This window comes from Phoca vitulina, unplaced genomic scaffold (genome assembly GCF_004348235.1).
Source record: "Phoca vitulina isolate PV1807 unplaced genomic scaffold, GSC_HSeal_1.0 scaffold143, whole genome shotgun sequence".
NCBI classification, from domain to species: domain Eukaryota; kingdom Metazoa; phylum Chordata; class Mammalia; order Carnivora; family Phocidae; genus Phoca; species Phoca vitulina.
Window position 1 is genome coordinate 20,623 of NW_022589846.1, and position 15,450 is coordinate 36,072.

General features: G+C 44.4%; 11 non-coding genes across 11 annotated transcripts; 3 read left to right on the forward strand and 8 right to left on the reverse strand.

Moving 5' to 3' along the window:
* Positions 1-226: 226 nt before the first annotated feature.
* Positions 227-298, reverse strand: TRNAQ-UUG. Its single transcript has one exon. It is a non-coding gene; the product is annotated as a tRNA-Gln (tRNA).
* Positions 299-775: 477 nt separating this feature from the next.
* Positions 776-847, reverse strand: TRNAQ-UUG. Its single transcript has one exon. It is a non-coding gene; the product is annotated as a tRNA-Gln (tRNA).
* Positions 848-1,940: 1,093 nt separating this feature from the next.
* TRNAS-UGA lies at positions 1,941-2,022 on the reverse strand. The gene has a single exon. It is a non-coding gene; the product is annotated as a tRNA-Ser (tRNA).
* A 455-nt stretch (positions 2,023-2,477) lies between these two features.
* On the reverse strand, positions 2,478-2,549 carry TRNAM-CAU. Its single transcript has one exon. It is a non-coding gene; the product is annotated as a tRNA-Met (tRNA).
* Positions 2,550-2,979: 430 nt separating this feature from the next.
* On the reverse strand, positions 2,980-3,050 carry TRNAG-GCC. The gene has a single exon. It is a non-coding gene; the product is annotated as a tRNA-Gly (tRNA).
* A 2,964-nt stretch (positions 3,051-6,014) lies between these two features.
* On the reverse strand, positions 6,015-6,086 carry TRNAW-CCA. Its single transcript has one exon. It is a non-coding gene; the product is annotated as a tRNA-Trp (tRNA).
* A 2,258-nt stretch (positions 6,087-8,344) lies between these two features.
* TRNAR-UCG lies at positions 8,345-8,417 on the forward strand. Its single transcript has one exon. It is a non-coding gene; the product is annotated as a tRNA-Arg (tRNA).
* Positions 8,418-11,914: 3,497 nt separating this feature from the next.
* On the forward strand, positions 11,915-11,996 carry TRNAS-AGA. The gene has a single exon. It is a non-coding gene; the product is annotated as a tRNA-Ser (tRNA).
* Positions 11,997-12,331: 335 nt separating this feature from the next.
* Positions 12,332-12,404, forward strand: TRNAR-ACG. The gene has a single exon. It is a non-coding gene; the product is annotated as a tRNA-Arg (tRNA).
* A 1,472-nt stretch (positions 12,405-13,876) lies between these two features.
* On the reverse strand, positions 13,877-13,948 carry TRNAM-CAU. The gene has a single exon. It is a non-coding gene; the product is annotated as a tRNA-Met (tRNA).
* Positions 13,949-15,040: 1,092 nt separating this feature from the next.
* TRNAW-CCA lies at positions 15,041-15,112 on the reverse strand. The gene has a single exon. It is a non-coding gene; the product is annotated as a tRNA-Trp (tRNA).
* Positions 15,113-15,450: the final 338 nt, after the last annotated feature.

The following is a 15,450-nucleotide window of genomic DNA, read 5'->3' on the forward strand; positions in this document are numbered from 1 at the left end:
TTAGGGCCTGAAGACTAAAGAGATGGACTTCAGGAACCCAGGGAGTTAGAGAGAGTGATCCACAAGGACACAAAGGTGATACATAAATCGGTCATTTTTCATAAGCCCGAGAAGAGAGTAAGGAATTACAGGACGCTCTTAGCATGAGGAAAGCGTGAGTGTAAAGCTCCAGCCCACACACCAGGATGCAATAGCGATTTGAAATATGGGGCGAGGTCACCAAAACAGGTCCCACCGAGATTTGAACTCGGATCGCTGGATTCAAAGTCCAGAGTGCTAACCATTACACCATGGGGCCACCTTGTCAAGGGGTCCTGATGGAGTAGCTATGAATATTCAATGCAGAGTTTGTCACTGTGTTCAGCACGTTGTGGACTATAGTTTTAATTTCTTAAACATTAATAGAAAATCTGCTGTATCTCAGACAGCAAATGTTCCAAAATAAACATGACAATTGGGGCTCACGCACACTACGAACTTCTCAAGGCCAAGTTCGTGTTAGAAACTGATGGAACCTGAACCCAGAACTGAGGTCTGGGGTGTAAAACATTACTTAGGGCATTCGGACGATATCCTGATTTCCCAACGAAGGAGGAAGGACACAGGAGGACAGACGTAGAATTCCAGACGAAAACGCAGGCGACGCTGTTCGGCAGGACAGTGTCACCTTGCCGACCCAGATGCACCGTTGAGGTGAGCAAGTGCTCAGGTGTCTCTGGCCAAGTCAGGGTGCGGGAGTGATTTAAGAGAAAAGGGAAGATGCTAAAAGGCTGACAGGTCCCACCGAGATTTGAACTCGGATCGCTGGATTCAAAGTCCAGAGTGCTAACCATTACACCATGGGGCCACAGACAACCCCTGTCCCCGGCAAGCTTTTGGACACTCTTTGCAGTGAGTCACACGTGAGTACCTGTCCTGGACAGGTGGAGAAGGTTCATGGTCCCCGAATCCAAGGAGGCAACAAACTTGCTCCACCGGGGGAAAAGCCCAACAGGGCTCGTCTTTGCTTGGAATTTTCCCCAGGGTCCGCGGAAGGCTTGAGTACCCGCGTTCCTGGAAAAATCAAAGCTGCATTTACTAAATTCCTAACCTGGACAGTGAACGTTTGTCTACCTATGGGTTTATAGAGGAAACTGTCAACACTGAAAAATCTCTTAGGGCATGTACGAATACAGAAAATGCAAGAAGAAAAGTTAAATATAACTTGGGAATTTACTAGTAATTTCAAGGATTAAAAACTTTTACGTTTCTAAGTATTTCTACTTTGCTTATCTGCATTCTGTGATGGATCGATTGCAAGTGTGATAAAAGATAAATTTTTATTACATTTACTCTTATTTATGTTGCATATACGGTATTGTGTGTTAGTTTTATCCAGCAAAACAACTTTTTTAAATAAGAATCAGCCAACGTCTGAAAACAGTTTTGAAAATTCTCTATCCTATACTTCCTCTCTGCAATTCTGGCTTCCTGAGTGGAATAATAAGAGGGATCCAGAAGGAGGAAAGATTGGACATTTCTGTTTTGAGATATTCATTCCACAACACCAAACGTGCTCACGAATTGGATAGTGATGCCCTGGATATGCCCTAATTCCTGCAAGAACGTCAAGCAGAAGAAGTAAGAGGCAAACCAGTTTTCAGAAGTCAGACCCAAGCTGGATTTCGGATATGGAAATAGCAAATTAAAGAAAGAATTAAACCTGGGCATTTTTTCAGCATCTTCATATAGTGGTCTCAGAAATACCTAGTGTTTTCCCAAAATCATTTTCAAAAATTTTCTTCACCCACTGTTAGACTAAAGGACTAGACCTACCTGCTTACATTTCATGGAGAAATACAATAATACCCAGGAAAACGGCGTATTTAGTGCTGTTTTGTGTTTTGCAGTTTCCAAAGTTGGTCCAGCAGGTGTAACACCTGGAAAGAAAAACACCACTTCGTAGTCGGCAGGATTCGAACCTGCGCGGGGAGACCCCAATGGATTTCAAGTCCATCGCCTTAACCACTCGGCCACGACTACACAACTGCTCTCTGGCTCTCTGGATATATTCCCATGAGGAATAATACCTTTCCAGTTTACAAACTGACCTTTCTGCTGGTTTCCGTGACAACTGCTCTGGAGTGCCTGTCATCACACTAAAAAGAACAAGATTTTGAATATCGAGATGCTGGTAACACAAGTTATTACAAATTGTAACACTTGCCTGACGTGTGAGATACCAAAGCACTTGCGAGGGTGGCATTCAGTCCCTAACAGGTGCAGTGGCCCCCAGTCGGAGACTGGATTACAACGGACGAACCAGCCGCAACGGAGAGATCTGCCTGTTACAGACAGGGAAGCAGGACTTGTAACAAATTACCGTGGGCATTCTTACCATCCAGAACTGGTCCACAGACCCTTTCTGAGAGTGATCAACTTTATTCACTCTCTTTTTCTAAAATCTTAGTTTGAGCCAAAAAGAGTCACCGGTGAGATAGCAGAGGATGGTTTCGATCCATCGACCTCTGGGTTATGGGCCCAGCACGCTTCCGCTGCGCCACTCTGCTCATACTGCAAAAAAAAAAAAAAAGCAAAATTTCAAGACAATAAATTTTGGCGCCTTCTTCTGAATTTTCTGTTTATTTTTGAAATGATCGCTGCCAAGACAGGATAAGGATACCTTGATCTCTGTACATGGCTACACTCCGCCCTCAAATACTAGCGGCTTACAATTCGCCTCCGAAAGATCAACCTGTTGAGGTCGGAGTGTGTTCCAGCTCCGACAGGATGACGTTTCAGGCCATTGGAACACCACATGCATGCCGATTGGTATAATTTATGAGGGTGAAATTGCAAAAGGAGCGTTAACTTTGATCTTTCTCAGCCATACTTGCATACGAGAAACACAGTTAACTTCGAAGTATTTTTACTTTGTAATTTTTCAGTGAAAATATTTCTACCCCTGCTGTGGGGGAAAAAAAAAAAAAAACAGCACATTGCATTGGCCGGGAATCGAACCCGGGCCTCCCGCGTGGCAGGCGAGAATTCTACCACTGAACCACCAATGCCCCATGAGCTAACCATTCTTTATTTGTCCTCATAGCTACAGTTCCATTGTCTCCGCTTCATTAGTAAAACATGAGATAGTATGTTTTTTCTCTAGGATTTCCCTAAATCCAAAGAAAGAAAAAGCTATACCTAAACACTCTGAGAAAACTTGTGACCTAGAAGAAAGGTGAAACTGATACGTGGCCCTTGGAGGCTTTTGAAGGTGAAAAACAAGTATAAATACCCAGCATATAAAAATGTCTTTTTTCATCCCCCCTCAACCCCCTTTAAATCATTAATGAAAACAAATTCTGAAAATCTCTCGTTTTTAGGATGCAAGCCAATTCGGTTAATTACGAGATCACAGCACTCAATCCAAGTTTGAAACAAGTTATCCCATTTTGGAAAAAAGACCTATTGTCATTCCACTGTGAAGACCCAAGTTTGGACAAGGAAGGTACGTCGTCAAAACTGAGACTAGTAAAGGAAATGCTGAAAGTAGGAATTCTCCCGAATCCTACTTCTTACATTCATCCCCATCGCCTGCTGCTTGGGAGGACGACCACCAGCTGCTGGGGTCCTTGTGGCGCTTCGGAACCAAAAGCCAAAGGGGACCTGGAAATAAGTAGAAGTTATGGCCCCTGTTTTTAAGGACTTTTCAGAAGTTTTGAGAAAAGGCCAACATGGAGAAAAACATTGACAATCAATGAAAATTATCTTCACTGAAGTGAGTCTTGAGTTTGGGTTTCAGGGAGGTAATGGACTCTGAGTGTCTGGATAATATGGAGCACGTGAAAACCTCAATCTTGCTCTAGTCTCTATCTTTTCACCTCTTCTTCAGGATGGAGAACTTACAGTATTTGCTTGGCAGCAGTGATGAGGATGCTTTGAAGGGGAGAAATGGCAGGAATCTACAGTAGCGAATTAAAAGGCTATCAAGGTTGATCTTAAAGGAATAATTTCAGCCATAAAATAGGTTTCTCCACATCCTAGCAACAGAAGAAACACAGAACTGGACAGTATGAGACATATAAATCAACGTGACCGAGTTACGTGATGCGTTAGTTCTTGTTGATTCATCTATAAATGGAGCCTGGAGTAGTTGCCCTACATTCCTCCAGAGGCTTTAAAGGTAAATTAAAATGATGTCTCTTAAAGCCACTTGAAAAACAGTACAAAACTACCAGTTAAATATTAGCTACTGACTTTTATTTCATGCAACTTTTGAATGAACCACTGAAAGTCAGAAATTTTACCTTATTTCTCCAGTGGAACACACGTAGTTGGTGTTCATGTTAGTGGGACTTTTAGAGCAGACAGTGAGGCTCTAACAGGATGCCTGGCGGCCAGCAAGGAGGCGGCGGTGGCCGGCTGTGGGGAAGGTCAGAGGCCTGTCCCGGCAGCGTCCACGAGAGGCCGGATCCCAGCAGACAGGCCCAAGATGGCGGCGCCACGACAGGAAAGCCCTGTGAGGAAGAAAAGGCGGGAAACCCTGCTTCCGGCCCCAGGAATGAATAGCCCGCCCCCTAGTTAACAACTGTCAGTAAAAGATAGAAACACACCCCTCCCCAGGGCTGGCAGCTCCAGGGTAATCGCTTGCTCGGGGGAGCTCCATCTCTTTCTCTCCCTCCCCTTTCCTTTCCTCCCCTCTCCCTGCCTCTCATGCTCTCTTATCTCCACAGTGTGCTTTTGCTTTAATAAACTTTCCCACTTGTGTTACTTATCCACTGTGCTATTTGTCGGTCCTTGAATTCATTCTCGTGACAAGACCAAGAACCTTTGGTGAGGCCTGTGGGTCTGGCTGGGGTGAGGCTCCAGGGCCTGGGGTCTGCCCAGCTCACCGCAGCGGAAGATGCACCAAGCAAGAGAGAACATTCCTTTCAGAGGAAAGGTCAGACAAAGGCCCTGTCCTGGGAAGGAGCAACAGGTATTTGAGGAACTGAAAGAAGGCCTGTGTGACAGTTGGCTGTTTCAAGCAGGAGGATATCAGGACAAGATTTGTGTTTAAAAATATGCATAATAAGGACTCCAGTTTAACTGAACAAGAGGAGATCTGGGAAGAGGAGTTAGGAGGTTCACGTCAACAGGGCAAGAGATATTGATGGAAGAAAAGGGGTCCTTGTAGAGAGCAGGATAGACATTTTAGGAAATAAAACTCAGCAGCACTCACTGCTCAGATCTGGAAGAGAAGATGTGTCCAGGATGGCTCTAGATTCCTGGCTCGGTGGGGGCAGGGTGGGGCGGATGAAGCTGAGAACACTGCACACATTGTTAGAGGCAGACCCGCAAAGGAACAGTCAGGAAAGCAACCAGAGAAGAAAGAGGGAAACCAGAACACTCTGCATTCCCTGATGCCCAAGAAGAGAGTGTTTAAATTAAATCTTTCTTTAAAGAAGTTTGCCAAGCATGCACTGTCCATTTGGCGAATGCTTCCCCCATTTAGAATTCCAACGGCAAGCTAAGGGCAAAACAGGAATCACAATACGTCCCACAAAACTCTGATAAGAGCGGATATTCTGTTCTTTCTATCAAGTTAAAAATAGGACCACAGGCCCAAAATGGAGTCACTTATGCTAAGCCCAATCACCAAACGGAGACTTAGACTTACCAGTTACAGTTTCAGCATCTCCCAGAAATGGAATCTTCAACCAGTCAGGCAATTAGAAATCACCCGGTCGGCACTAGTTAGGTCATCGGCCTGATAGATGCCTATCATCCTCTAAAGGAAAGTGGCTTTGCCTGAACCAATCTGTGTTTTGCTGGTAGAACTTCCTCGTTCCCAGTCCCTTCTGCCTATTAAAGTCTCATTTTGTACAACTCCCTGGAGCTCCTTTCTATCTACTAGATGGGATACCGCCCAATTCATGAATTGTTCAATAAAGCCAGTAATTCACTCAGGAAATTTTGTTTTTTCACAATCATGACTCCTTGGAAGCCTCTCAAAACCTCTCATTTCTTCTTCACCCTAAAAAGGTACCCAGAGCTGACCCCGACGTGATTTGAACACGCAACCTTCTGATCTGGAGTCAGATGCGCTACCGTTGCGCCACGAGGCCACAGGGAAGGACTTCTTCTCTTCTAAATTAGGATTAATTAATCCTTTCTTCTCTCCTTCAGGTTCTAAAGATTTATTTCTTTTTATTGATGGATTTGATCGTTTTTCTCCCCTCTGTCCATAGCTTCGCCAATGCTTTGTTAAGAAAAGAAAGGAATCAACGAGATTAAATACTGACGCAAAAACCCAAATCCTTCCTGTGGGGGAAAAAAACCTCAATGTTTTCTCATGCTCAATCTTTCCACTGGTGAAAGTTCTCCTGTTTGGAGACCAGTCCTGTATGTATTGGGTTTAGATCCACAATGAAACAGGAATCATAATAGTTATACATTTTGCCCTACTACTTTTCCTACAATTCACTAGACTTCTCCCTCTTCTGAAACAGGCCCCCAGCCCTGCCCGGCCCTGCAGTGCCCATCCTGGCCAGGTCCACCTCCCCACTTTCTCAGCGCCCGCCAGTCCCATCCTCAACCTGCTGAAAAGCTTAGTCTCAAAAGCCTAGTTTAAATGACATCTCTTTGCAACTGATGAATCACTAAACCCTACCTCTGAAACGAATAACACACTATATGTTAATTAATTGAATTTAAATTTAAAAAAATAAAAAATAAAATAAAAATAAATAAATAACATCTCTTCCTAAAACTCTCACTTGCTCCTCTCAGTCAGAATGGGTGGGCCTTCTGGTCTGTAGAGAAGTCCACGAGCAACAACTCAGAGCAGGTGGATAATATTTAGTGAGCTCTTACCATTTTCTGCTAGCCCTGTGCATGATCTTCCTCCAGCCTCGTGAGTCTCAGAAAGTGCTCCCTGGAACCAGAGCATGAGTATCAGCTGGGAACTTGTTAGAAATGCACATCCTTGTCTGCACCCCAGAACCGCTGAGTCAGCAACTCTGGGAGTGGGCCCCAGAGGCCTACGTTTTAACAAGTTCTCCAGGCTATGGTGATTCAGGGGAAAGCGTGAGCATCACTGCTCCAGCCTGGAGATCACATACTTTCCTGTCTCAAGAAAATAAACATCCACTCTTCCTCCAGGATGGAGGAGGGGCAATGGATGAGTCGGCTAGGGCTGCCACAACTCGGGGCCACAGATTGGGTTCTGGAGGCTAGAAGCGGGAGATCAACCGTGTCAGCGAGGTTTGTAGACGGCTCTCTTCTCCCAGGGTCCACGTGGTGTGTCTTCCTGTGTGTATGTGTGTCCCAATCTCTTTTTATAAGGACACCAGGCATGTTGGGTCAGGGCCCACCCATATGACCTCACCCTACTTTATCTATATCTTTGGAAGCCCTACCTCCAAATACAGTGACATTCTGGGGTACTGGGGGTTAGGGCTTAAGCATGTGAAGGAAGAGGGCAGTGAGACACACAATTTTGCCCCTAACAGGTAATTTCCAGATGAAGCCCCTGAAGACAGTCCCTGACCTTGGCCCTGGGGCATGAGAATGGAGGGTTTATGGGTAAATCTGACCACCTCTTTGCTTTTCCCACAGGACTTGCTTAGGATTCAGCTTTCTCGAATCTGACAAGTCAACTATCACACCTCCATCGGCTTTCCAGATCACAAAATTTTGTTGCTGTTTTTGTCCTATTTGAACTTCTATGTTGGAGTTGTTTTGAGCGGGATTTCTGGAGTGTGCAGAAGTGAATTCTTGACTTTATCCACAATCTCTACCTGCCAAGGGGGTTCCGGGGGACAGGTAGCAATCCGGTGTCCTCTTTGCCTCCCCCACCCCCAGCCCTCAGCTCAAGCGTCCCCTCCTCACTGTGGCCTTTTCTCCCAGATCCCTGTCAGAAGATAAAGCCCTGTCTTACTGGTTATTGTCGCAACATCTTCCTCTCCTGGGTGGTTATCTCCATTGTAACTTTATTGTGGTTTTGGCCGTCAGGTTCAACTTGTTTCTCCAACTAGACTGTAGGATTTCTTTTTTTTCTTCAAGATCGCCTTTAAATTCCAGTTAGTTACCATACAATCTAATATTAGCTTCAGGAGTAGAATTCACTGATTCATCCCTTACATATAACACCCCTGCTCATCACAGCAGGTGCCCTCCTGCATCCCCATCTCCTATTTCCCCCATCCCCCCACCCACCTCCTTCCAGGAGCCCTCAGTGTGTTCTCCGTGGTTAAGAGTCTAGACTGGAAGATCTTGGGAAATGCCTTGGTTTACAATAATAAATTCCCTAGGTTGCAGTTACAACGCCAAGATGAATTTCTTTCAACAAATTTTGGACACGCACCCCCTCAGCAGGCAGAACGACCACGTGGCCTAATGGATAAGGCGTCTGACTTCGGATCAGAAGATTGAGGGTTCGAATCCCTTCGTGGTTGCTGTGGGGTTTCTCTATTGTCCGTTTGAGACACCGGGTGGGTTCCTGGGGGTCCACTTTTACTACTGCTGTTTTCTCGGTTAAAGTCGGCAAACAGAATCGGCTCCTTTTCACGTTAACCGAATAGCTCCTTCCCCCGGGTCTGTCGCCTCCACACCTTCCTTCCTTTTTGTTCCTTTGTTCCCCTCGCCCCGAGCGTCTGTCCCACGAGAGCAGCGCAGTCCCTTGTCTGCGGCCGCAGACCAGCCGCCGCCCCTGTGGCCAGTCCCCCGTCCCCCTCAGCGCCCCTCGGCCTACAAAGTCAGGAGCCTCGGGGCGCGGTCCCGGGCCCTGCGGGCTGCCCGACGCCTCCCGGGCTCTCCCCGCCCCTCGGCGCCAACACCCCGCACCTGCCCACCTGCGCACCCGCACTCCACGACCGCCGCTGGAACCCCAGGAGTGCCTGGGGGCGGGGAAGGTCGGAGAAGGGTCGAGCTTCACGACACCCTCTAACAAATGTCGGGGCGTGGGGGAATTCGAAGACTCACCATCTGCGATCCCCAAGAAATCAGACGCTCAGCAGAGAGCATTCACGATCTCAAAACCCTCAGGCCCCTTAGGGGTTTGGGGAAACAGCGTGTGCGAGGTGTTAAAGGACCACCCCAAGATTACTTGCTAATTGCAAAGGGAAAAAGAAAGCCCCGAGGGGACCACTCTACCTTCACGATGGGTGGATATCCTGACAAATGCCTCCTCGTGTGAAGTAAGTACCGTCGCAAGTAAGTACCGTGTCAAGCCCCAATTTTTAACCTGAATCTAATCTCATCAAAATGGATGTAATCGATAATTTCGACTTAACTTCTAGTTTAATGAGGGTCAGGGAATAAATTAAAAGTAGCCTTGAAGAAACAATCCGAATCAAGAGTGTGGGACATTCTACCAGACAATTGGCTTGGATTTTTTTTAAAAGTCAGTGTCAAAACAACACCAGCAACGAGAAGCTGGCATGCTGTTCTGAGCTAAAAGGGACTAAGGAAACATTACAAATCAAATGCAATGCATGCATGAACTTTGATTGGATCCTGGTTAGAAACGCCAGCTCCAAAAAATACACTTAGAGAAATTTAAATAACGCTGGCATAATAGATGTTTTTATAAAGAATCACTGGATTTTTTTCCCTTATGACAATGGTGTCATGGTTATATAAGACACGTGCATAGTTGAAACACGTGTACGTGTGTAGGTGGGATGCATCATGATGTCTGCAAAGGAATTTTATATTCCAGAAGAAGAAGGTAGATAAGATTAATATGGCAAAATGTTAACAGTTGTTGAATCTGGAATGTGGGTATACAGATAATCCCTTACTCTTTCAACTTTTCTATGTGTTTGAAAATTTTTATAGTGTAAGTTCCAATTTAAAAAAAAAAAAAGGCTTGGCAGAAGCTGTCCTATTTAAACGGAGGCCCTAAAGAAAGTGCACAGAGCTCCAAGGAAATAAGGCAGAGGGTCAGCTTGAAGAAGTGTGTGAGGAAGGGCAGGTCCTTCCTTGGTTCAGGAGTCCCAGGCTCCCTTGACAGATGGCCCAGAAAGGAAGCTGAGAAGGTCAGAGAGATGTCCATGATGAGGGCCTCCTATGCCATTTGTGATCTTCCTTGTAGGCTTCAGAGACTTTAAGGAGGGGAGGGCCACAATCAGATGGGCATTCTCAGTCGCTGCCAACCTAGCCCTACCTACAAAATCTGCCCTAAAATACATCTCTGGTGTCCACTCTCATTGCTGCCCCTCCCTGGATCTCTCCAGAAAAACAATGTTCCAGCAAGACAGAACTTTCTTCAGTTTCTCTCATATTCTGTGAGGTTTAGGTCTAGAACACCACACCCCTTTCCAACTTGGCTAACTCCTACACATCCTTCAGATCTGAGCTTAAATATGATTCATTCCACATATAGTCACTGAGTACCATTTACCCATTCAGAGGTAATAAAGGTAGAACTGGACACTTTCTTCGTGAAATTTGGAGTCTAATGAGTGACTTTCCAAGCAACCATCCAAGATGTCCACGTCTGGGACCGAGCATGACTCCTATAGGCCACTTGGCCCACTGGACCCCTCACTTGTCATACTCACTTGTAAATGTTCACTTCTATAATTGTTTACTCTGGAAATCCCTCAAGGAGTGGCTATATTTTTCTTGCTCTCCATTGAATGAACAGCACTTAGCAGAGTGCTCGGCACGTCATTGGGCTCAGAATAAAATTTTTGAAAGAATGAAGCAATGAATGAATCAGTTCAAGGACAAGAGCCTGGGAGCCAAAATACTTCGAAGAAGTCATTGCAATAACCCCGATGACAAACTGTAAGAAGTTCATCTAAGAAAATGCACCTGTTGTGGCTTGGGAGGAAGAGCTAGATTTGAGAAATAATTAGGAGGTTGAATTGAAGGCCTGGTTATCAATGGGCAATGGGGTGAGAGTCAGAGAAAGGAAGAAAGTTAAGTCTTTGGTTTTGGCTCCTGATAAAATTTGGTTTGTTGAAGGAGGTTCAAGTTTGGGGGGAAAGGGTGGAGCATTCATTTTGGGATGTCTTGCTTTTGAGATGCCCATGCACTTGCAAAAAGAAATTACTAGGACAGCTATATATTATGAAGCTCAGAAGAGAGGTCTGGACTGCAGATAAATTTTCAATCCATCAGCACATGAGCAGTGGTTTATCAGTCACGTCTTATCCTTCTTCTGTTCACAGAATGGAGCTATTGATGAAGGAGAGAATCATCTACTTGTGCACTAATACACCCACACATATACATACAGATAAGATTGTGATAATGGTTGTACAGTTTCAGAAATGTGGAGATCCTAGGGATCTGCTCTTGCTTGAAGATGATCTTTGCGAATATCTTTAAACTATCATCCACAGAGTATCAGATGCAGCTGTTCTTCCCCTCACGAGAGAAGGTGCCATGCAATGAAGTGGATTTGACTTTCAGAAATATTTTCTACTTCCCCGTTTCATTCAAAAATATTCTACCAGCTGCTTTAAAATATTTTGAGCTTTACCAAGAAACAGGAGATAAGTTTCCCTGTGGAACATTTTGATGGGTCCCCTTTCTCGAATTGAAAATGATGCTTACAATAGCAGCTGACATTTACTGAGCCCTTATTCCAGGCGCTGTATTAGGTGTCTGGAGACATAGGGTACCTGCGAGGACATCTTTGTCAGATTATTTATTGAGGATAAATTTCCCACTTCTGCAAGAATATGAGGATTTTTAAAGGATTATTTAAAGGGGATCATTTAAAGAGGATTATTGCAACATATGGCTGATTTGCTTTCTAGAAAAGACCCAAAGAGCATTTTCAACTTACCACGTGCTGGAATGGATGTTGGTTGATTCCTTTCCGGTTTCATTAACGGGGATCCTTTGGTTTGCTCTCTTGTATTACTAAATCCTAAAGTAGCCTAGAATACATGATATATGGTAACATGGAGGAGATCGAAAAAACTTTACAGGAGCTGTAGTCGTGGCCGAGTGGTTAAGGCGATGGACTAGAAATCCATTGGGGTCCCCCCGCGCAGGTTCGAATCCTGCCGACTACGAGAGGTGGCCTTTTTACACATCTGCACCTTCTCTGCTCAGTGTAATTTATCTTCAATTACAGGCTGCTTTTAAACATATTAAACATTCCCTCAGACTTTTTCAAGTTACACCAAAATGGAGTTCTTATTGACCACAAAGGAATCATACTGTGTGAGTAAACTAAAGCAAAGGAACCAATAGAAAACTCTTTTGTTTGAATTCTGAGGTTTTGGGGTTGGAAATCCTGATAATAGGGAAAAAGGAAGTTGAAAGACAAGATTTCACACATTCATATTTAGAGCAACATAGCAAATCCACTACTTCCTTTTTCTGTAAGTAAATCATGACTGTGTGTGGGCCAGTGGCGCAATGGATAACGCGTCTGACTACGGATCAGAAGATTCCAGGTTCGACTCCTGGCTGGCTCGTTGTTTTGGTTATCCTCTTTGAGGTCCCCAATTCTCATCTTTTTTAGGCCACTGTAACTGTATGTATAAATTTTTTTATTTTTTAATTTCTTTTGTAATATCATTTTACACAAAGTGACAAAAATGTTAATAATATAGTCTCCAGCTATAGTTCACTACTCTTTTCTCACATATGTAAATTTTCTTTAAATCACATCATTAAATTGATTGTTTTCAAAATTGACTAGTCCTCACATTAGATGATAAAAACTTAATGGAAGGAAGACCTTTCAAATGCATCATTTTTTGAAAGTAAAGATTGGGAGTCTCACAAAGAGAGTATTTCTAAGTACCAAGTACCAATTCTTTTCTTTTCTCTCTTTTTTTTAAGATTTAATTTTTCAAGGCAGGTTTAGGTTCATAGCAAAATGGAGAGGAAGGTACCACGTGCACTGCCTCCCCCAATATCAACATCCCCCACCAGCGCGGCACATTTGCTATAATTGATGAGCCTACTTTGACACATTGTAATCACCCAAAGTTTATAGAGTACATTACAGTTGACCCTTGGTGTTATAGTTCTGTGGGTTTGGACAGACGTATAATGACATGTATCCATCGTTACAGTATCACGCAGTGTATTTTCACTGCCCCGCCCCCCCATCCTCTGCGCCCTCTGTGCTCTGCCTATTCATCCTCTCTCCACCCACCCGCCTCTGGCAACCACTGATCATCTGGTGTCTCACCATAGTTTTGGCTTTTTCAGAATGTCACGTATTTGGAATCATATAACATGTAGCCTCTCAGCTTGGCTTCTTTTACTTAGTAATATGCATTTAAGGCTTCTCCATGTCATCTAATGGCTTGGTAGCTCATTTCTTTTTAATGCTGAATAATATCTCATTATCTGAGTGGACCCACTGGAGGGCATCTTGGTGGCTTCCAAGTTTTGGCAATTACTAATAAGGAGCTATAAACATCTGTGTTCAGGTTTTTGCACAGACACATATTTCAACTCCTTTGGGCAAATAACGAGTAGTGCAGTTGCTGGGTTGTATGGTGAGAGTATGTTTAATTTTGTAAGGAACTGGCAAACTGTCTTCCCCCGCCCATGGCTGTACCATCTTGCATTCCCACCAGCAGTGAATGAGAGTTCCTGTTGCTGCACATCCTTACCAGCCTTTGATATCAGTGTTCTGGATTTTGGACATTCTACAAGGTGTGTTGTGGTATCTCATTGTTGTTTTAATTTTCATTTCTCTCATGGCCTATGATGTGGAGCACCTTTTCATATGTTTAAAAAAACATGCCAAAGGGCTTATCAGACACCACCAAAGATCTATGGATGTCATATTGCAAATTTTGTTAGGTTTTTATTTCTATCCTTTTGACATAGACATAATTTAAAGAATCAAACCTTTCACAAGATTTGTAACAAGAATTCATCTCTTCTTTCCTGCTCCCTCTGCTAAGGGGAGGAAAAGGACCAAGCCTAGCAGAGGATGGTTTCGATCCATCGACCTCTGGGTTATGGGCCCAGCACGCTTCCGCTGCGCCACTCTGCTATGGGCAGTCCTACCCTCATAGTTAATATTCAGCTCTTCCCTAGTTTGTCTCCCCCTGCTTCCCCTCAATCTGTAGAGATAAAAAACGGGTTCTCATTTTTTCCTTCAGAGTAGTAATTTGTCTTTTGTAAGGCGGTAGCCCTGAGCCTGAATTAACTCCTAAGAAAGGGGTTAGAAAGAAATGGAAAAAGCTTACTGTGGATTTGCTTCTCCGGTGCTCGGAGGCATGCTCAGATGGGATATCTGTCACTGTGTGCTATGTGAAGGTTACATTATAGCACAATGTCTGCTGATAACCCAAATGCCGTGTCTTAAACTTATTCTAAGTTATGCAAAATGATGGATGCTGATGACGTAAATGTGCTTTCCCTTTCTCCCATGCTGTAATGTGATGGTTCATAATCTGTTGATGGCGGACGGAAGTCTGGAGCCCCAGGTGAGAGTAAGACGCACATTCCTGCACATAATCTTGACATAGAGTTTTAGGGGGTTCAAGGAACTTCTAGCCCAGAAGACTAACTTTCTCTCATTCCCTGTAGTCTCAGTTTGACAAACAAAACTGTGTTCAGTTTTCTGCATCTGGAAAGGAACTGACCTCTTCTGTGATTTGATGTGATAAGGAATCCCAGAGATCCAAGGGTGGGCTTGCTGTGGGACCTCTCTGGCACGGAAAAGCTGACCCATGTGTGGCGTGGGTGAGCTAAGGTCACCTCCTAGAAGCAGACTAGTTGCCTGAGAAGATCTGCTAAGGTTCGGAAGGTTAGAAAGACATGTGGATGAAGAGATGGGTCTGCGAGCACAGAAGTGAGCATGGAGAGAAGGCTGAGAGCGTTGGGAATATTAATGGACGAGTTGGTGAAAAGTGAAATTCAGAACATTTGCAATAAAGGAGTAAAAGTGTTTCTATGAGCCCCCAAAAAACCCAAAGGTACAATACCGACGTTGCATCTTCCTGTGTATGCTGCCTATTATTTACTTTTTAAAGGTATTTTAATGAGGGCAGCCAAGGTGGGAGAAAGCGGGGAAGGCACCTTTCTCTTCCTCCTCCATCTCACTTCCCAGACCAGGACCTTCCACAGACGCTAAAACTACTGACCCCGACGTGATTTGAACACGCAACCTTCTGATCTGGAGTCAGACGCGCTACCGTTGCGCCACGAGGTCCTCGAGGGCACCTCTGATTTCTTTACCTGTCAACCTGATCCATGAAATTAATTTTCTGCACTCGGTGAAGACCACACAGATGAATACCATGTAATGCCTGGCCGCCTGCTGGATCAAAATGCTGTCCACCCGATCACTCCCCGATTCTGCCTCCCAATTGCTTCTATTTACAGTCCTTCCTCTCCTATTTCATTCCTGGTTTTCTCCATATACATAAAAAAAAAAAAAAAAATACATGTTTGGGGGAGTTTTGTTGCTTTTTGTCTTTTTAGAAAAATGGACATTTTGTCTTTTTAGAAATATGGCAATTGAAGGGCGGTCGCTCCGGAGCGGCGTGG